The 23504-nt window shown below is 38.1% G+C and overlaps 1 long non-coding RNA gene across 1 annotated transcript in view; it reads right to left on the bottom strand.

The window, feature by feature from the left end:
• Window positions 1–10186, bottom strand: part of LOC138144645 (uncharacterized) — a 157472-nt gene extending 147286 nt beyond the window's left edge. The window contains exons 1-2 of the long non-coding RNA XR_011163995.1: window positions 9944–10186; window positions 9653–9730 (exon numbers count right to left, since the gene is read on the bottom strand). This is a non-coding gene — a long non-coding RNA (uncharacterized lncRNA). The remainder of the gene's footprint in view (window positions 1–9652; window positions 9731–9943) is intronic.
• Window positions 10187–23504: the final 13318 nt, after the last annotated feature.

Genomic DNA, 23504 nt, shown 5'->3' with positions numbered 1-23504 from the left:
ATCATGATCAACCAAGATTCCAGCAGATAAATGGAGAATGATACCCATCTTCTAAAAAAGAGATGATGGGCTAACATATGAAATGAAGTATATATTTCTGGACATGAACACTATAGGAATTTGTTTTGCTTGACTATGCTTATTTGTTACAGTCTGGATAATAGAAGATTTGCAGTGTGTGTGTGAGGGGAGGGGTGGTGTTGGATTATAGCTCTCTTTATCTATCTGAAGGTTATCATATGGAAAAGAACTTATATATGCCCTGTTTCCTCCCTCCCAGCAGATTTTATAGCATACAGTAGAAATTGTAGAGATATGTGTGACCTTTATATAAAGAAAAATTCCATGATGATTAGAACTATCCAAAAAAATGGAGTGGATTTCCTCAGGAAGTAGTAGGTTCCAATTTACTCTATTGCTTCAAGTAAAAGCCAGGTGATCACTTACTGGGAATTTTGTAGAGAGGCTTCTTTTTCTGGTATAGATTAGACTTAGATAGCCTCTGGTACCTTCTAACGATGGCAATTTATAATTCTGTGACTTCTCAGGGGTGGCAATCTGTTGGTCCAGGAACCCTGAAAGGTGTTCCATCTACCTGGGAAAAAGGACTAAGGGACTAAGGACTAAGGCCCACTGCCCCACTATATGTCCAAATCAAGAATTTGTGATATTTAGCATGTTAAATGTACCTTGTAATGGATCTAGTTTTTCAAACACAGTTCTGTGGTCTCTAGATTTTTCTGTCAGAGGTTCTGGCAGTAAAGCAAGCATCTCCTATGTTTGGGCCACAGATTATCTGTCTTTGGAGAATGACCATAGTGTCATTCCTTGCCTAGGTCAGTGATTACATGTGCTATGTCAGTAATTAGAAGACCCTAAGGCAACAACAAGGGCAAGAGTAATCCTAATTTTGGAGTATTGTCTGAGGTAGGAGGAGAGTCGACTGAGCTGGTCCTAGAGCATCTGTGGAGTGGAAAGTAAAAAAAAAAACTATTAACTAATTAGGAAATTTGAAGCTGAAAGAATCCTAGGAAGAAGAGCCAAATCAACTTCTTTCTGTTTCAGTTTTCTTATCTGTAAAACAGGAATAATAATGAAACTAATAATTATTACCTCATAGGATGCTGAGATGATTATATAAGATAAGGTGTATGAGGTACTTTTAAAAGAATAGCTTTTATTTGTATAAGAATAATCATATATGCACATGCATACATGTAAGTATACATACATGTGTATATACCTATATAAATATACATATGTGTATACATACATATGTACATGTGTATAAATGTATCCTGATCCTAAAATAGGAGAAGACAGAACATATTTTGGGTATGTCAATAGAATACCACAGTATCTATATTAAAAGTTTTTTTTAAAATCACCAAACTTTCATATATTTGATCTATAGAACCCCAAATACACATACATGTAGAGAAAGCTTGCAGGCAGCATAGCCCATATGCCATGGGGAGGGCAGGAGCTATACATTCTGCTGAAGCATTCCTTTTGGATTTTCCTTAATCCCTCAAGGAATATCTTCCCAGAGTGTCCCAGCTTCCCCAGAGTGTATCAGGGCACCTGGCTCTCACTCTAGCAACCTATGAATTGAGATATTTTAAAATCTTTTTATGATTGTCTAAAATCTCCAGATTACTATTTGTATGCTCAGAATCAGGAATGTCTAATTCTCAGGTAGCCATTTGCATTTAGGGGATGAATCTAATTCCTCTACTTCAGGTAAGCCAAAAAGGGAAACTACCTGTATGTTTGGAAACATGCTAAGCACTTGAGGTCTTACAGAAAATATAATTTTTTTAAAATGGTATTTTTTCAGACATCCCTCTTGCGTACATTTCGCTCTTCCAAGAATTGTTTCCCACTTCAAGAAAATAACAGGAAATAAAAGGGAGAACTCTGCTTTGAGAAGGGGAAAATATCAGGGTAACCTACCAAGAACTGAAACCACAGTATAACAAGTGCTTCCCACCTTCATTACCATCCTTCCAAATAAATCTCCCTGCTCCTCTTCAGCTGGCAAATAAAAAAATCAACCCACAAGATATATGTGTGTGCTTCTCCTGATGAGCATCACCATCCATCTACAGTACGTCCCACATGCCAACTTAAAGATGGGCTGGAGGGAGAATTAAAGACTGCAGAAAGCCCACAGTATAATCAAGGAGCTTTTCCCCCCTTCTTGCTACAAAGCTTTCATCTCCCATCTTGTGTGATTTTCTTCCCTTCTCCTTCACTCTATGGCAAAGATGTTGATGGCTGACTAGATAGTAGCCGATCAAACAAACACCAAACATTCTCAGGCAGTTTGGTTTCCAACGTTTGATGCGGATGTTTTTGATAATCAGTTTTATTTTTTTTTCTACCACAGCCAGCCCTGGTACATCCTGAATCCTGCACTATTGGCAAATGCCCAAGTCAATTTCATTGTCCCTTTTCACAATAGTTGTTTTCTCTAGACAATTACAGCAGTTTGCAGAGGGAAGAACATTGGCCATAAGGAAAGGGGAAGTGAATAAGCATTTATTAAGCACCTAATATTTTCCAGACACTGTTCTAAGAGTTTTACAAAGCAACTCCTTTCATTGTAAACATAGATGTTCATTTCACTGGAATCTCCAGACATTAAGCTAACTTTTTGAACTGTTTAAACTTTCCTTTTGCATTAACCTGGTCATGCTCATATCCTCATTAGGTAATTCCTTAGTTGTTTGAAATTTCATTTAACAGAAGCATGATTAGAAGGGCTCTTAGAGGCCATCAGATCCAATTGCTCTCTCCCCTCCACTTATATGAATGCCTTTTAAAATATAGATTATGGGACAGCTAGGTGGCTCAGTGAATAGAGCACCGGACCTGGAGTCAGGAGAGTTCAAATCCAGCCTCAGACACTTAACACAAAAACAAACTGTGTGACTTTGGGCAAGTCACTTAACTCCAATTGCCCTCCAAAAAGCAAAAAAACAAAAAAATATAGATTACTGATATTTAAAAAAATATTTCCATTGTTGTGAAGTACATTGCTTTATGAGATGGCATATTTCTTTATGATAACTCTAAGTTTTAGGAAGCTCTTCTTTACTGGAGTAGAAATTGACCTCACTTCTACCTAATGATATTGGTTTGGCCTTATCTTCTCTTCCACATGGTTGCTTTTCAAACATTTCAAAATCAGCAACATGCTTCCTCTTAGATTTTCTTTTCTCCAGGTAAAATGTTTCCGTTTGCCATGATTTTCAGGCCCTTCAGCATCCACTGCCCCATCTCTAGATTTGCTTCCATTTCTTATTGTCTCTCTTAAAACGTGGCACTCCAAACCAAGCACAAAAATGAAGATTTGTCTGATCATTGAAGTGTACAGTGCAATTATTATCCACAATGATCTGGCTAGATTACTTTGACAATAAAGTCTATGCTTACTTAAGCTTTTTTAACAACCATATCACACATTTGCTTGTATTAAGCTTGAGTTCATCTAAAATCCACTGGCTTTTTTTTTTCATACAAATTGGTCTGAATCCATGTTGCCAACATCTTGTGTAATTGATTTTTTAATCTAAATGAATGATTTTACATTATGTCCCTGTTGATTGTTTTAACTGATGCCTTTCATTTTACATTACATTAATTTCTGGTTTTTATCCCCTACCCCTCACCTAATCAGGGAGCCTTTCCTTTTAACAAGAGATTTAATAAAAAGATTTTAACAAATTCAACCAACATATTGACCAGTTATGATAGTATATTTACATATTCACACAAATGTAATCTCCTGCTTCTGAAATAAAGGGATGGAGTTGCAATTTCTCATCTCCCTCTTCAAAAACTCTTTAAACTTATCAGTCAAGGCTCACAACAATTTGGATCCAGCTTTCTTCAGTCTATGCAAACTAGGCTAATCAACATATCTTGAATATTTTTCCTTTTTTCCCACCTCCATGACTTTGCTGACATCATGCCCCACACCTAGAATGTCCATGTCTACATCTCCACTTATTGAAATCCTTTCATCCTTCTAAGTAGGTATTATATGATAGTGAAAGAAGTCTGGTTTGCAGTCACAGGACCTGGCTACAAACTCACTTCTGATTTTTAATCTCTATATGACTTTGGAAAAGTCAATTAATCTTCCTGGAAGTCAGTGTCTTCATTTATAAAATGAGGGTATTGGACTAGATTGCCTATGAGTTTCCTTCAAGATCGAGATTTGTGATTCTATATACATCTTACTAATACACACACACACACACACACACATATACATACACTGTCCACTACATAATGCTTAAATTCTAATTCACCAGTTTTAAAGCACCTACTTTGTTCAAAGCAAAGTGCTAGGTATTGGGGATACAAAGACAGAATAATATACTTTCTGTCCTCGAGGAACTTAACTTCAACTTATTCTTCCAGCTGGAAATCTCCCTTCCCCCCCCCCCACCTTCTTGTTCAGCTATGTCTGACTCTCTGTGATCCCATTTGGAGTTTTCTTGGCAAAGATACTGGAGTGGTTTGCCATTTCCTTTTCTACTTCATTTTGCAAATTAGGAAATAGAGGCAAACAGGGTTAAGTGATTTCCCCAGAGTCAAATAGCTAGTAAGTGTCTGAGTCCAGATTTGAACTCACAAAAATGTGTCTTCCTAACTCCAGACCTGGCACTCTAACCACTGAGCAACCTATCTGCCCCTAAATTTTGCACAATATTTCCTTTGTACTTCTCTCATATACTTAACATTTGGTTTGCATTTTAGTTATCTATACTCATGTCTTATCACCCTTACTAGAGTGCATTATTTTGAGGTCAAGAGCCATACCTCATATATATTTGCATCCCTATCATGCCTAGCACAGTGTATTGCCCATAGCAGATAACCAGCAAGTATTTATTGAATGGAGGTTTGTTTAAGGTAACAGAAATCCTGCCACTCAAGATATTCTTTTGTGATCCAACACAGAATCACAGAATGCTAGAGAAGAAAGGATCTTGGAGGTCATTTACTCAATTCTGTCTCTTTTAACAAGGAAACTAAAGTCCAAAGATGGAAAATGACTTTTTCAAAATCAAACCTAACCTGGGATTTGCAACCAGGTTTTCTGATTATAAGTACAGTCTCTTTGGAGTTTGGCCACAGGTTTTTGGTTTCATGGGCTATTCCATACTGCCCTCTGTGGTTACTGCTATTGCTAAGAATATACAGATTTCTACTTGATGAACTACAGTAGAGAAAGAGAAAGGAAACATTCTTAATCTTTTTAATAATTTGAGCATGCTCTGGTTTGGGTTCTGGCCCAATATTGATGTCATCCTTTCCTCTACTCTAAATGAAATTAGGGAATTAAGGAGATTGTCAATCGTGTCCTTTATGATGCAATGTTTCCATTTTTAAAAAGCTGTTGCTGGGCAGATGGAGGGAACAGGAACTGACCTTAGACTGCTAGCCCCTCACTGGTAGAACATTGACCAGACACGATGGTAACCCTGACAGTCTGAACAGTGACGGTGAACGGCAAGACAGAACTTAATGTCTGACCTACTTCACAAATGAGGAACACAGGATTTAGCTCTCATACATTTCTATTCATGACTATGTTATCTCACAGCTGTTACCAAACACCTAGAATCCAAAAAGGTCTTAGATGACAGTAATTTATACCTTAGTATATGGCAGATTTCCCTGATGTGCTCTGTCTCTTCAGCAAATGCCAAAAGTAAGATCTTTAGAATAAAAAGAATATTTATTCCTGTTCCTTGGAAGCTCGAACATCTCCTGCTGATGGGAAGAAACAGTGGTAGTGGTATATTTTGGGTCTGTGAAAGCTGCACCTAACCACTGCCAAGCTACAAAAATGCCACTCATATCACATATTTTCCATCCATCTGTCAGCACCAGGAAATCAGGTTGCGACTTGTGAGGAAAGAATGACTTACTAACCTTATTCTTTATGGAACTTCTGAGTACCAGTTTTGCCTGGATATTGAACATAAAAAAAAATCAGTACCTTGTTCAAGAAAAGCAAACATTGGGTCTACTGACCATTCTTCTTGGATTATCAGAGTCACTGATTTTTGACACTTGTCAGGAGAATTTTATTCCTTTCCTTCTGACCTGCATACTTTTCTTTATATACTGGAGCACATGCTCTCCATTACCCAGGTACATTGTGATTCTATTCAGGGGAAGGAAATAAACATTTATATATTGCTTACTATATGCCAGGCACTGTGCTAAGTACTTTTTTTCAAATACTAACTCACTTGATACTCACAATAATCCTGGGAGGTAGGTGTTGTTTTATCACCATTTTACAGCTGAAAAAACTGAGTCAAAAAGAAGTTCAGTGGCTTGCCGAGGATGACACAGCTAATATGTGTCTGAACCCAGATTTGAATTCAGGTCTTCCTGATTCCAGGACCATCATTCTATCCATTGTACCACCTACCTACCTCAGTTATTCTAGATGTCCACTATAATGAGGACTATATTAGGCACCATAGGGGTGAGGAGAGAAATAGATGATGTAATCTCTAGGTATTGGAAAGGTAGAGATTTGGGTCTTTCTCTCCTTCCTTTTGTGTGCACTTGTGTATGTGTGTGTGTGTGTGTGTGTGGGTTTACTTTCCATCTAATTATATGAGGTTAGATGACTTAACCATGCTCACCTAACTAGCATGTGTCACATATAAGACTTGAATCCAGATTTTCTTGGCTCCAAGGTTAGCCTTTGATCCCTACCCCACACTGCCTCTCTACATAGTAAGTATCATTAGAAGAATCATTTCACTGAAAAGATGTGCTTTTGTAGCAACGAACAGCCACGTATCACTGAAAATATTGAGTTTGTCAAGTGCAAGCTGCTCATATCTTGTCATGATACTCAACTTGAGGCTTAATCTATTATTATCTACCTGCTCTGTCTGTCAAAGATGTATATACTAATGAATTATATCAATGGGCCACCTGTTCAACTTCAGATACAGTATAGGAAAGATGAACTCTTCATCCACTTAGCAATTCCTCTGTGAATGTCTGGCCAGCTCCTGTTGGGTATCACTCTCTTCACTAGAACCTTGCGAAGTAGGTAGTGTAGGCATCATTATTAAGTCCAGGTCCTTCTGCATTTCACTTCCCATTTTTTGGGTGATTGTGGATGTTATAAAGAGAGTACTGTAGCATCCCTAGCCTCTATTAGATTCTAATATAGTGGTGTGGCAACATGCTATCATTCTAGATTTCAAAACCTTGGTCTGACTCCTATGAATATGAAATTGGTTTATTTGTAGAATATTAGAGCTGGAAGGTAGACATTATTTAATTCAACCCCCCTTTTATTCTTGAGGAAACTACCTATTTGGGAGTGAATTAAAAGTAACCACTCTACAAGTAAGAATGTTCTGTAGTCAGCTGGAGATCTAGAAAAAGAAGTCTGAAGAGAATTCATGATTTGAAATAGAGATTTACAAAATAAAGACTACATTTGGTGGATGAGAGAATGTTAAGAGAGGAAATAGATGGATAGAGAAAATGATAGATAAAAGAGAAAAATGATAGATAATAGATAGACACTAATAGATAAAATTATGGAGAAAGCAATAGATAGATGAAAAAGTGTTTAGGTGTCTTCTTTGTGTCCAGGCATTGTGCTAACTCTGGGAAACAAATATAAGCAAGTGAGATAGTCCCTGCCCTGAAGGAGCTTACATTTTGATTAGTGGAAGACAAGACACTAGGGAACTAGGAAGGTGGAGAGTTAGAGTAGCAAGGTTTAAAGATGTCTTGGAAAAGTTGTGGAGGCCAGCTTCCATGCAATATAAAGCAAAATCTCACCTATCAGACATTAAAATCCCAGAAAGGAAATTCAGGATGATGTGACATGTAGATCTAGTCCGAGGTAAGATAAAGCTCATCTTAGCTAACAGAAACCCCCCAAAAGGCTGAGATAACAACTCCAGACATTTGTTTGCAGTTAGAGGGTGGGATGTTGGAGAAGAATCAACAAAAAATATTGAAAAGATATATTGATAAAGGCAGGAGGAACAAGGTAGGGAGGCATCATGGAAAATAACAAATTAAAAACTTTTGAGAAGGTAGGAAAAGATGCCAGTGCCTCATGTTGTAGACAGGCTAAGGTGCATGGGGACAGAGAAAAGACCATCAGATTTGGTGAAAAGAGGAAAACTTATAAGTTCTGGGTGTACAGTTTCCAGTAGATTGTAAGAGTTTAAGTAAGGAATTGGTCTAAACCCAATGTAAACAGCATAATGATACTTTGCACAACTATCTAGGCTATATATGATGGGAAGGAATGAATGTTTTTACAAGTGCAGACTAAAAAGAGAAGGGAGAAAGAGCGAAGAACCCTTTTAATATATCATTCCCATTGGAAAATTGAAGGCATTTATGATATCTATGTAATCTGTAGCCTAAAGTGAATATAAAACTGAAGAAAAAGGGGCAGATATCCCAACGCCCTCCCCTTTTTCTCTCTTTTGTTCTTTCTCTTTTGTTGCTGCTTATTGGTTTTTGAAAGTCAGTCAATAAATATTTGTAAATCTCCTGCCATGTGTCCTGCACCCTACTAAGTGTTGGGGATACAGAGAAAGGCAGTTCCTGCCCACAAGAAGCTCATCTTCTAGTGGGAAAAATGCCATGCAAAAAACTCTCCTTACAATATTTGCAGGGTCAATTCAAGGTCATCTCAGAGGGAAGGTACTAGTATTAAGGGGACCTGAGAAAGGCTTCTTGGAGAAACTGGGATTTGAGTTGTAGCTTGAAGGAAATCAGAAGGTGGAGATGAGAAAGGAAATTATTCCAGGCATGAAAAATAATGAATGAAAATGCACTTGGAGTTGGAAAATGGAATATTTTCTGTGAGGAATAGCAAAGAGGTTTATGTCACTGAATCATAGAATATGTGGAGGAGAGTAAAATATAAGACTGAAAATGTAGGAAGAAACCAGGTCATAATGGGCTTGAAAGGCCAGAGGATTTCATATTTGGTCCTAGGGATAAAAGAGAACCACTGGATTTCCAGGTTAGGACTCATGACCCTATAGCTTGTGATGGATGGGCAAAATCATATTTTCAAGAGATAAATCTTCAGACAAACAAGGTCATAGCTATCCCCCCACCTCAATTTGTTCCCTCCCCAAAGTGGAAAATCACATGCCCAACTGTGGAAGGTTGATTCTCCAAAGTGACTAATTGAGCACTTCCAAGTCTTTTAAAAATCCATTGGCAAGACCAGTTATCTACTACTTGTGGGTCCCCTGTATCTTCCCAGAGACATACTTTTTTTTAATGGAGATATTGCATTATAAAGGACATAGTTGAAAATCACCTTTTTTCCTCAATTTCATTTAAAACTAGAGGAAATATTGACTTCAACCTTAACTCTACTCTTCTGTCCTCCTTTCTGTGATTAAATATACGAGCTTCCCTCTTCCTCTATTTCTGTTGGATATTTAGCCCCAAAATTGACATTTCTCCTTTGTGATCAGTTTTCTCATGAATGGGGTGGTAGGCCAGCTAGTCATTTTCCTTTAATCTACCTTAACAATGATATCTTAGAATCAACTTTCTTTCCACCATGCAATCATGAAAGAAATATTCATAAACAGATGGTACTCACTTTCTCCCCAACTTAATTCTTCTGAGGTAGGAAGGGCCAGATGGATTGATGCCCTGAAATCGAACTTGCCACTGAGTCCTTAAAAGTAAGCAGAAGTTTTATTAATATGGACTTCTGGACATGGTGTAATACTCAGAGATGATTAATTGGAAAACTTAATTAAATGAAACAGTGTGGAAGAAGTGAAGCAGTGAGTTAATTTTGGCAGTAAGCAACATATTTAAATTATTGTGGTAACAAAGTCTGAAACGTGAATATACTTTAAAAAGGAACTAGCTGAATGATCCTTACCCAAAAGGTCCCTAGCACTGCAGAACATCTGGAAATACTGGATGATCAAGGACTGTGGTACATCTTCATGGCTCTGGGAAGAGTTGGACCAAATCCAAAAGCACCCTTTGACTTCAGAGTTGCAAAAAGTTAGAGTCCCTTGAGATCTCTATCTCCCCGTAAACCCATGAACAGAGCTATCAACCATGAATTAATCCGAGCTTTCTTTAAAACTATGTCTTTTCAGCTGCTATCATCCTTGGGTCCAATGAGTTCCATATGTTTATTATTAGCTATGTATTTGCCTTTATTTTCTCTAAACTTACCCTCTCCATGCTTCAAGAATTGAACAATCCCATTGTTATTATAGCAACATCCTTTAAGATTTCATAAATTTCCATCATATTGCTTAGGTTTTCATCTTTGCATATGGATAGTACCCTGGTACAAATGTTTCTTCAATGTCCTGGTCACTTAAATAGAACTTTTCTGGGCCTTTTTTCAATTTAAAGGGAATTTTGAATAATATCTATTTTTCCAATTATATGTAAAAACAATTTTTAACATTCTTTCAAAAAAACTGAATTAAAATTCTCCTCCTTCCTTTCCTTCCCTCTCCCTGAGATGGCAAGTAATTAAATGTGTGTAAATGTACAGAGATATATGTATATAAATAAAATAAGCATACACATAAGTGTGCTTATGGTCACATATATTTGCATATGAGTGTGTGTGTGCGTGTGTGTGTGTATGTGTTTGTGTGTATAATGGAAACAAGGAAGAGAGTTCTCCTGATCAGACCTTGGGTCCCTTCTCGTGTGCCATGTGCATTTGGCTCAGTATTGAGGAATGTCATCCTTTGGAATGATGCAGGAAATCCATGACGGGCTGGCTGCTGGTGGTCAATGGAGAGGCTGTGCCAGTTTGAAGAGAGTGACTCAGCCTCCTTGTACTTTCTCCCCTCCTCATCCTGCATTTGTGTCATGGCATATAATTCTCTGCCTGTGTGAGTGTGAGTTGGTAGCCTGGCCTCTGGGTACCTCTTCTGTTTCTTATTTCTTTCCCTGAGTATATATGACTGAACAGTGATTTAGGAGACACACCTTTCAAGAATGATCGCCTCAGGTGTTTAGTATTGTAAGTGTTCTGGGTTCTAGCTACATTGTGGGAAGAGTCTCCTGCAATGACTACATTGTTTTTAGAGAAGATAGCCACTGACAGCAGGAGGAGGAGGGAAACCCCTGGCTTGGTTTACCAGAAGACATCAACCTTGAAGGAGTTTCTCTGACAGTGCAGAGCAGGGAGGAAGGTGAAATGCTTCTTCAACAGTCTCACAAAATGTTTTATGCTTTAATATTTTAGGTAATTATCTCCCAGGCGAGTATAATAAGAGTTATAAGTTGTCTCCTTATATTTAAATCTTTGTCAACGAGTGTTTAAAAATCTTTTATTTTTTAAGTATTTGTTTTGTGTGGAAGGAAAAAAGAGGGATCTTATGGTTATCTGTCAGTCAATCAATCATCAAGTATTTATTAAGCACTTTGTGTTAGGCACTGTGCAAAGTATTAGGATACACAGAAAGGCAAAAATATGGTCACTGCCCCCAAAGAGTTCACATTCTAATAGAGAAGAGAACACACAAAGAAATATCAGGTAGGTGGCACAGTGCATAAAACCCTAGGCCTGGAGATAGGAAGACCTGAGTTCAAATCCTGCCTCAGACACATACTAGCTGTGTGACTCCGGGCAAATTATTAAACCTGTTTGCCTCAGTTTTCTCATCTATAAAATGGGGATAATAATAATATCTCACAGGGTTGTTGTGAGGATCAAAAGAGATCATGTTTATAAAGCATATCGCAACCTTAAAGTGCTAGATAAATGTCAGCGAGTTATTAACAGTAATACCATACACATGAGCCAAGCCTGTATTTCGGAGTGATTCTCCTCAGCAATCTGGGGTGGAGTGCAAAAAGCCACACAGTTTAGGAAAGAGACAGAGCTTTCTCTGCAAGCTCCCTTAATGCTGAATCCACCTCAGCACACATGAGCCTTAGTGGGAGAGAGAGAGGGTCCACGCACGGTTCTGTTATTACAATGTACACAGAGTAATTACTGGGGGAAGGCACTTTCAACTGGGGAAACAGGATAAGCTTCCTGAAGGAGGCATCACTTGAAGTTGAACTTGGAAGAAAGCTAGGAATTCCATTAGACAGAGGTGAGGAGAGAGTGCATTACAGGCATGGGAGACAACCTCCACAAATACACAGAGATAAGATACAGAGTGGTGTATGTGAAGAACAAGCAAGAAAATCTGGCTGAAGTACGTGACCTTGGCCATGTCATTTAACCTATTCCGGCTGATTTTCTTATTTGTAAAATGAGGAAGTTGGTCTAGATGTCCTCAAAGTCCCTTCTTGCTCAAAATCTGGGGTTTTAGATAAATCTAGGGAGCTCACAGGGCTTTAGAGTTACTAGTAGTCCTCTGTACCATGCCACAATTGTGGGCTGCTCAATTTCTAGGATTTTTAATAAAAAAATTCAGATGCATGGTATACAAGAAGAATGCCATGTTCAGACCAATAAAACAGTGTAATACTTCTAAGATATTATATTAATCTTCTGTGACAATATCAAGCCTTGTCTGTGTTGTTGTTGTTCAGTCATTTTGGTTGTGTCTGAGTCCCCCTCACCCCTTTGGCATTTCTTGGCAAAGATCCTGGAGTGGTTTTCCATTTCCTTCTCCAGCTCATTTTACAGATGAGGAAACTGAGGCAAACAAGGTTAAGTGACTTGTCCAGGGTCACCCAGCTAGTATATGTCTAAGGTCAGATTTGAACTTGAGAAGATGAGTCTTTCTGACTTGGGGACTGACACTCTCTCCACTGTGCCACCTAGCTGTCCTCAAGCCCTGTATGTAGCAATACAGAAACAATCATGAAGATACAAATTTGGTAGAAGTAGTTTGATATGATATCTACCTTACTTCACCTGCTCTTTATTTTCTGTTTGACTTATGGATAACATGACTGTTAAGTATACACAGAACTTTATCTGAGAGACCCCACTGGTAAATTCTCTAAGATGGGTCTCTATTGAAATGCCTTATGATGCTTTGATTAGGAATAAGACTGTAATGGGAAAGGCTGATTGGTTCACATCTACAACTTTGCTGTCTTATGTCACTATCAATAATAAACTGATAAGTATCTACTGTGTGTCTGGCACTTTGCTAAGCTCAGAGTAAAAAAAACATGTAAAAGTCATTGCCCTCAAGGAGCTTACATTCAATGGGGGGAGGTAATAGAAGTATATATAAATATGAACAAAATATATTTTAAAAATACAATGCAGTTTTAGGAGGAGACTAAGAGCTGGGAGGATAAGGAAAAGCTTCATGGAAGTGTTGGCATCTCAACTAAAACTGCATAAAAATCTGCATATTCAATTAGTTACCTGGCTTTGGATGACAGATTTTTGCACTGGGTTTAAAAGCCAAAGAATTATGCACAGGGTCAGCCCAGTCCAGGGGAGCTGTAACATTCATTGTCTTTGTTGTTGTTATTCAGTCACATCTGACTTTTTGTGATCCCATATGGGTTTTCTTGGCAAAGAATTTGGAGTGGTTTTCCATTTCTTTTCAGTTCACTTACAGAGGAGGAAACTGAGGCAAACAGGTTAAATGACTTGCCCAGGGTCACAGAACTAGTAAGTGTCTGAGGCTAGATTTGAATTCAGGTCTTCCTGACTCCATGTCCATCACTCTGTCCACTGCGCCACCTAGCAGCCCCTGTAACATTGCCTATGAGAACTCTAACATTGTCAGCCAGACATCCTGCTGAGCATTCCATCCCTTCATGGAAGATGTGATAACAGCTGCTGGCAGACATCTTACTGAAAGGTTCCGCAGTACTTTTAGGAATCTGGGGTCAGGAGGTGACTGAGGGCAAAGCGCACATGTTTCTGTGGAGTCGACTGGTCAATAAACGACCTTTATGAAGGGAGTGGAGGAAAGGAGAAGAAAATAAGCCCAACACTGTGCCAAGTATTATCTAATTTAATGCTCTTATTTTCCCTGGTCTATAGGTGAGGAAACTGTGACAAAAAGAGGCTAAGGGGCTTGCCCAGGGTCACGTGCTAGTGTCAGAACTCAGGTCTTCCTAAATCCAGGCCCAGGGCTCTATCCGCTGTGCCACCTGCATGGTGAATGGAGACTTTTTCCTTGGGTCCCAACCTGAATCATAACTATAGTTGCTCCTGGACGATAGATAGATAGATGACGTAGTCAGGGAGACCTTTACTGGCTCAATCAGACCAATACAAGGGCATCTAATCTGCATTTCCCCCTCTAATGCACCTCAGACCATTTTTACAATTTTTCCCGTGAATGGAGCCTTAATATATAGATTTTTTTGTGGACAGGATGTTCTTTCATGATATGACCTCATCGCTCCTGTAATCCCTTTTTTGCTCCAAGAATGATGTCAAGAGACTTCCGAAGTCCTTCACAAATTCAAGTTTCTCCATCATGTTCCTAGGCTTTGGCTAGGATGTGAGGCTCAGATTTTTCCTATTTCTCCTTGGAGTTGTCAAAAGGAATCCCAGGACACAATACTGATCATCCTTGAAGATGCACTAAATGAAGAAGGAAAATGAAAAGTCCTTTCAGAATTTGTCTGGTGAGATGATGCTGATTAGATGGAGAAAATAAATGGGATAGCTTTGCCAAAGTGGTTATAGGCTCTCTGATATAATGCTTTGCAAAGAGGCTTGTACAGTGAAGTCATTTTGGCTTCAGAGCTGGCTTTCGTGAGAGGCAGGGGTTTGAAAGGAACCTTCGCAATGAAGCTCTGTGGTAATATATCAACAAATCTGATCCATCATTGAGAGTGGCATTTTTAATAGTAGGCTAGATGATGGAAGGAAAAGTTTCAGTTTATACTAAAGCTTTATTTCATTGAAAAAGAAAGCAATTAAGCAATGCCAAAAAAAAAACCTACCCTCTGATATGTCACCTTTCAGTGATTCATCAGTACCAGAGTCTGGATAAAACAATGTTAGTCACCTCACAGGATCCTAATTCTAGGACTGGTAAAGCTTGCTTCTCTGTGTATGGGTTTTGTGTCTACTATGCTCTGGACTGCTTGAAGTAAAGTTCACAGGGTCACAGCCCTTAGAGCTAGAAGGCATGTCAAAAGCTCATTTATAAAATGAATGAGGAAATTGAGTCCAAGGGAGGTTAAGGGATTTGCCCAAGGTCACAAGATGTTCCATATTTGATTAGTATGGTTTTGTGGGAAATGAGAAAGCATTCAGGGAAATTCCAAAAGACAGAGCTTAAAAATATGTGACATGAAGTCAATGAGCATTTATTAAGTGCCTACTGTGTGCCAGGTGATGTGGTTGAGTCACTACCTACATGATCTTAAGTGATAACTCTGGACCTCAAATTACTTATTTTTGAAGGAAGAGGGATGGGCTAGACAATATTTAAGGCCCCCTTCATCTCTATATGTGGCTATTTAATTTAATTTTATTGTGTGTGACAGTTTAGAGTATACCACTCCCCCCCACCTCATTATCTTACTTTCATTTAGTCACAAAACCAATATTGGTTATTTTTAACTCTTAAGTTATTATATTACCTTTGTTGCCCAATGTAACTCCTTGATATCTCATTCTGATAGTATAATTCTTGAAACAGGAATATCTTTTTTTATAGACTAAAAAGTCAGGGGGAACAGTTCCACAAAACCAACTAGCATATCCAACAAGTCCTACATTACTGGAGTGTTCCCCATCCACATTCCACTCCTCCTTTGGAAAGAAAGGAGGGAGGTATATTTTCATAGTTCTTTGGAATCAAGCTTGGAAATAAAAATGTTATGGTCACTCATACTCCCTGTCTCCAAAAGTACTTAATTCCTTCTAAAAAAAATTTGGAAAGAGTTCCAAGAATGCCTGATTCAAATAAGTGGTAGAAGATGTGATTAGTAGTGTCTAATGAGTGTCTACTGCTCATCCATTGCCAAAGATGCTATGTTTGTGTGGTGGAATAGTATTTGAGCCTCTGCCCTTGTATACACCTTTAGATGAAGGCTCAATGCACAGATGGGGTGTATAAATTCTGACCTTGTGAGCCCTTCATTGAATCTTCACTTTCAATATCTCTTCAAGTGACCATTTTTGCCACACCAACCCTCATAACAAAACATCCAACATGAATATTATTTTGTCACAATGTTCAGTCCTTATCTGTGTTCTTTCCTTCACCACATCAGTTTCCATTTCCAATTGCTCTATGATCAACATTGGACTCAAGACTATATTTTTTCCAAGGTCCCAGTAAAAGGGCCAGAGAATAACAGTTTTGTTTGCTGACAACCCAAGACATGTGACTACATCTTTTTTTCTACTTCCTGAAACTTTGATATATTGAACTTTATATGATTTTAATATTTGCAAAATAATTGTAAACTGCCCTTTCCCCCAAGCCCACTTTCCCCTTCAGGGACTTGACCATTTATTTTAATTTTTGTGGTTTCTGAGTATGTTTGTATCTGTCTAACTCCTTCTTTGTGTTTCAAACCCTCATCTCTTACTCTCTAAATGTAATTAAATAAGACAATCTTTGCTAATTCAATTCCAGTATAATTGGGTGTATGGCACAAATTAGTTGACTCGATCAATTTGGGAGAGCAAAAGTCCCATTCACACCCATAATCACACAGACCAGACTATATAATATATAGTCCAAGGTCAAGTGGTAACAAGGACCTTGTTGGTATATGAGAGGGAAACAGATTATGGCAACTCTACCCCAGCATCCTGCTCCTCTACTGTTACAGTATAAAGGGACCCTGTTCAGATATTCTTCCAATATAAGATATTGTTTAACTGTTATCCTTCTTGTCACATAATCCCTCTCCCCAAGTCCATAAAACTACAATCCACCTAAAAGTCATCTCTACCTATTGTCCTGGGTTGTATAAGCCTCTCTTTGTTGGCTCAAGCCCACTATACATCCCAGAATCACAAACGTCTGCGACTTAGAGTAACTGAATTATGAACAGCTTCCTCTATCCTGTATCTTTTGCTACTTCTATAGCATGTGTTTCATTATCAACTATGAATAGTCTAAATTATTCATTACTACTAGCCTGCCAAGTGCCTAGTACATAGCAGGCACTTAGTAAATGCTTGTTGATTGGCTGTGTGACCTGAACACTTCTCCTTTGTGAGAAAGGAATCTTGATCCATTCCATGGGACTAAAGTATCCTGATAGGTGACCCTGGCATCTGGAGAGGCACAGTCTTCTAAGAAACTGTGGCAGCCTGACTGATAAGCTGTGGGAGGTATTGCTGCTAAGGGACCATGGCAACCATTGGAAGCATTTTTATCATTGGAATGATAAAACCAATCCTTGTGCATTATTAAGAAGCAGTTTCCATTTGTTAATTTGGTTACTTTTTAGAAATATATATGTGTGTATGTGTATGTGTGTCTATGTGTGTCTATGTGTATACATATATATGTATATATACATATACATTAGGGGATGTAGTAGAAATATTTTGCACTTATGTGTATATAAACACTTTAAACCCTGGGAATGCCATAGAACAAAGTATTATGGTTAATTACTTTATTACAGTTTCCTTATTACTTTTAGGGCAAAGTTACAATTTGTAGATTAGACAGAGTTGGGAGAACATTTAAAGACTATTGAGTCTGACCTTCTCATTTTACAGATGAGCCAAACAAGCCTAGAGGTTAAGTGACTTGCCCAGGGTGACACAGTTACTAAGTGTTGGAAGCAGTATAAAGCCAAGTCCTCCTGATTGCAAATCCAAGGTCCTACTCTTTAAACCATGCTGCCTTATCACACTATTTAAAGTTTTCCATAATCTAACTCCAGCCTATCTTTCCGGACTTATTTTACACAACTACTCCATACACTTGATGCATTTCAGCCAAACTGGCTTCCACACTGCTCCTCCTCAAACTCAGCTTGCATCTCCAACTTCCATGGCCTTGCAGAGGGGGTTTCCCATGCTAGGAATAAATTCCCTCCTCAAGAAATATTGCTCAGGGGTAGCTAAGATGAGGATAGTTTATAATAAAGAAGGCAGAACTACTCCACCCTTATTTTGCTTCTGTCTTCAAAGAAAAGAAAACATTTTCTTTTTAAAGTTTGAAGTGAAAAGTAGGGGTGGTTAGGTGGCCCCCTGTATAGAGCACCGGCCCTGGAGTCAGGAGGATCTGAGTTCAAATCTGGCTTCAGACACTTAACACACACCAAAAAAAAAAAAAAAAAACCTAGCCTTGTGACCTTGGGCAAGTCACTTAACCCCAATTGCCCTACCCTCCCCCATCCAAAAAAAAAAAGAAGTGAAAAATAAAATTAGCATTCAATTGTTTTTATAGTAACTAGATCTGACCCACCAACTCTTTAATACAGAATACTTTATTTTATTGTTTCCCATAGGGAACATTAATCTACTTAGTACTAGATAGAGTATTGGGGAAAAGCTAGCTTGGCTGATGGTGAGGATCTCAAATAGGTCCAGGTGTGCTGTGAGGTTCAAATGAGATAATAAATGTAAATGACATTGCAAACCTTAAAGTTATGTAAATTCCAGATATTGTTATCATCATCATCATTATCATCATCATCATCATCATCATCAACATCCTAGAGTCATCAGTCCAGCAGTTTGGTGATGGTTTCATTTCCTAAACATTCTATTGCATTTCTACTGAGTTCAAGCAATGTTTATAGAGTAATACAGGGGAGTTCTGGGAAATGCTGAACAACCTGGATATGGGGGTGGGGTTAGTGTATGCATATACTTTTAAATTTAATCTGCATTATTAATACTTTCTTAGAGGTTTAGGCAATCAACAAAGCAATAAATCAAGTCTTGATTTGTAGATACTGCAGATTTCTGAGATGTAAATGCTCACAGTGAAATTTTAATGATCAGTTCTTTAAACAGATTAGAACTAGCAAACCCCTAAACAGGCTCTACCTTTCTAGAATCAGGCTGGCCTCTGGACTTCACTGATCTTGCCTTGACCATCAGTTAGATCTAGGGACTGATCAGCCCTGAATATTGCTACAAATTGTCTATCATGTCTTTCCCCAGACTCCTTTAAATCAGAGCTTCTCTCTTACCACTATTTCCTGATCTCCCAAATCCATCCATGTTAGACCCATCCTTCTGACTTCCCCATCAAATTCTATTTTACTCTTTGAATGTACACTCTGTAACCCTTATTCTATTGTTTTAGAGGCAACTTAGCATAATGAACGAATGAATTAAAAAAACAACAATTAAATATTTACTATGTTCAAAGCGTTATGGTAACAACTGGGGGCATACTGTAGATAGAAAAGAGGGGGAACAACATATAAAGGAAGGTTCATTTGCAAATGTGATGGAAAGGCTCATTGATCTTTAGAGTCCAGTAGTGATGCTGATGGTAATGCATCTTCCTTGGTGACTTTTCTATTGGTAAAATCATATTGCTTTTAGATGTTGAACTATTGGACAGTACCAAGGACTTGGGTGACACAATACCTTTCTTTTCTGGGTCTTTGGTAGCTGTGGCTATAGAGGGGATGCCATGTCAGAGTACAGCAGCAGTTGCCCAATCTTTATCTAGTTTGTTGGTACATATTTGTTTGCATGTTATCTTCTCTATGATAGTGTGAGCTCCTCATCAACAGGGACTATCTTTTCCTTTTCTTTCTATCCCTAGAATTTAGCAGAGTACCTGGCTTAATAAATGTTTATCGACTGACTTGCATGTACATACCGTGTTTCCCTGATAATAAGACCTATCCCGAAAATAAGCCCTCCCCTTACTGTGTAAGATTCCTCTAAAATAAGCCCTCCCCCGAAAATAAGCCCTATTGAGATTGCTACTGTAGTGAAGGTGATCCCCTGCGCTACACGCTACATTACGGTACCCTCTGTATGCAGCGTCCCCCCCCCCGTGAAAAGCACGCCGCGCTCCGAGCTGCATCCAATCAGAGCTGCAGCAGTGAGCGCGTCATCCTGTTCTTCCCCAGTGATTTGCTTATTGAATAAAGGTACATTTTTTTGTTCACATTTACCTGTTTATTAAAATTGCTGTCAATGTTCATTAAAATAAGCCCTCCCCTGAAAATAAGCCCTCTGTGTTTTTCTGTCCAAAAAAATTAATAAGACAGTGTCTTATTATCGGGGAAACATGGTAGTTGTGTGTATGTTATATATTTTTTTCTTTTCTTTGTGCCCACAGCTCTTCATACGTTGTGTGGCACATTGTAAATGCTTGTTGACTTGACTGTGGGACAATTTAAGGATTTTTAAAGGGCAATTTTGCCTATTCAGGACTGGTAAGATAGGACTCTACTGTACTTATCCCATATGCATACCCTAAAATCTAAGGCCAAAATGATACTTTGGCTGACAGGGGATTTTTATGAGATTTAGATTTTTATGAGATGTCTGATCCCTTTGTACGTACATTTTACTCTGAAATTACTTAGAGGTTGACTCATTTTGGAGGAAAGTGCCCAAGTTGTAAGAAATACTTGAACCTGGTATTATATTTTGAGTGGATGTTCTCTCAGTAGAAATAGTCTATCATTCAGAGAGAACTCCAGTGAATTCTGTCGTTGCTACTTACTACCTGTGTGACCTCGAGAAGGTTTTTTCCCATCTCTGGGCCTCATTTTCTTCATCTGTAAAAGGAGAAAGTTTCACTAGATGACCTCTAAGACCCCCTCCACTAGTAACATTATATGCCTTTTTGAATCACCATGCCTTCTGAGAAAGAGGCTTTGCGTGGGAAGAACCAGGCAATCAGTCCCTAGCTGTGAAGGCAAGGTTAGAATCAACACTGGGCAATGGCAATTGAGAGGCTGCACCTGTGAATTCCTTCCTGCTAATTGCTCATTCCACTATTGTCCTATGGAGAGGTCCCTTTGCAGATGTCAGCAGAGGCTGTAGATGGAAATGATTACTCCTGGAGTAGACCAGCACTTGGTATCCTTTCAATCTATAGGAAGAGCCTGGAGTCTGATGCCTAGGCTCACAGTTTGTGTGATCTTAGGCTAATCCCAGGGAGTTAAAGGGCTCATTTGTTACCAAAATGAGTGAGAAAACAACAGACGATCTCACCAGGGGGGCAATTCTTTTGATCCAAGCAAACTGTATTAACCCCAATGAAACTGCTTCTCAGGGATTAATCATAACACAGATTTAGGATTTTTGAAGATTGATGAAGGAGGTAAAGGAAAGTATTTTCTTAAAATAAGCTAGTTGACTCATTTTAAGGAGCTGGCAAGCTATCCAAATATTACTATTTACCATGAGATTAGGATAAAAGGGAAAGAGTTACCTTAATGAGGCAAAGGCTATGTTTGGAATTTTTCCAGATATGCTCCAAGGTTCACATTTAGCTTTCCACTTCTAGAACTTTGGGGATAAGGCCAAACCTCAGGCTGCCCCCAGCAAGTGAAATTGAGTCATACCAGAAAGCCAGTTCAATCATTTATATCTAGAAACTGCTGCTGCACAATTGAATAATGATGAATTCAGTTACAGATTGTTTCATTCTTAGTACCAGTATCCATAGCACCTAGTATAGTACCTGCAATAGTGTAGGTGTTTAATAAATACTTATGGATCGATGATGATATTTAAGCATCTATTTACACAGTGCTTTACATATGTTATTTCATCTGATAATCACAATGACCCTGGTATATTTTTATAATAATCTTCTGCTGTTGTCATCATTCCCCCCCCACCCCACCCCACACAAACACCAGTCCTTTTGCATATGAGGAAACTGAGACTTGCTGTAGTTAAGAGGTTTGCCCTGGATCACACAGCTAATAAGCTGCCCAGCGCATGATTGGAACTCAAGAATCCTGATTTGCATTCTAGCTCCCTCCAGGAGGGAGTGGACATTCTAACCACAGGCACAGCCTGAGCAAGGACACAGAGGTGTTCAGGGACAATTAAACTAAAACCAGAAAGCTTCATCCTAAATATATCAGCTCACAGAGCTCACAGGGTGCAGAGGGAAATAAACCTGTGTAAGCTCTTCATTAGGTCCTTTCAGTCAATATGGCAAAATACTATGGCTCCACTAACTAAACTTCTCTCCAAGGCCCAGATTTACCCTATTCCTTTGAGTTCTTCTGGTTGTATCCACCTTAAGTTAAAAATTCTCCTAAGTGCAAATCTGCTAGGTATGACATGTATTCTTCTTCCACTTACTCACAGAATCTCCAAATCAGAAGCAATTTCAGTGGCTTCCATGTCTAGTCTATAGAGAAAATGAATCTTTTCTACAATATACTGCATGAGTAGTCATCTGATCTCCTCCAATGGTATTTCACTTTATTCTTGGACAGATATGGCAGGAAGTCTTCTCTTCTATCTAGGCTTAGATCTGCAACTCCGACACTCTGGCACTCACACTAACTAGCAAGATGTGTATATACACATACACATACTACATACATTGTATATCATTATATTTCATGTTATATATTTTAATATATAACATTATATAGTGGATATGCTATTTTATAATATTTTATTATAGTGATATTTATACACATATATCTACTATATGCTACATTATATATTATAATATATATCATATATATTTAATAGTGAATATCTTATTATTGAGACATATACTGTTATATTTTATCATATATAATTGTATACACATACATATATATCTGCTATAGACTACATTATATATACTATATAATATATTATATATACTGCTATGTATCTTCTATATATGTATAAATATAATGTATACTATATAATAATATAATGTATATGTTAAATATAATTCATAATATAGTATATATATATGTGTATCCATTCCCATTATGCTAGTGTGGATGTTAAAAAAAAAGAAATGTTATAGTCTTTGCTCTTGAGTGCAGCATCTTGAACATAGTAGATGGTTAGATAAGTATTTATTGAATTAACTTGAATTTGAATTGAGGGAGTATGTATATCTTTTTTGGGAGGAGATAGATCTTATTCATTCCCTCCTATGTTTAATCACAAAACAATGTGAGATGGGATATGATTAGATGTTAATTATAAATTTAAATGATATATTGATTGATAGAACTATCTATAGATGTGCATGTTCATGTGTGTGCCTATATGACCGTGTATACAATGCATACATAAAAACATGTGCATATATACATGTATGTATATATGTATTGCTCTCAATCTAATATTATTGAGAAGACAAGTATCCTAGTTCTTTGCACATAGTAGGTACTCTGTAAACATATGGTAGAATATTGTTTTGGAAAAAGCCACATTGAACAAAAATCAGAATGACCTGAAAGCTGCAAGTTTGTGGCAGTCAGTGCGACTTTGCAGTGGCTGTCATGAAAGAAATGGCCCAAAGAGATACTTTCCCTGAGGGGACTGCAGAGCACAGTTCCAGACGGCCTGTCCATTTCCTAGCCCATACTTGTCCTGCTGCTCTTCGGAAAACCATGTCAGATCTATCACTGTGTCAGCTTTTATGAAT

The sequence above is a fragment of the Petaurus breviceps genome, unplaced genomic scaffold (genome assembly GCF_028583685.1).
Source record: "Petaurus breviceps papuanus isolate PSGF00001 unplaced genomic scaffold, PetGlider_PUasm1.0 90702, whole genome shotgun sequence".
Lineage (NCBI taxonomy): Eukaryota > Metazoa > Chordata > Mammalia > Diprotodontia > Petauridae > Petaurus > Petaurus breviceps.
Note: the sequence above shows the minus strand (reverse complement) of the source record. Positions and strands in the feature narration are given on the sequence as shown.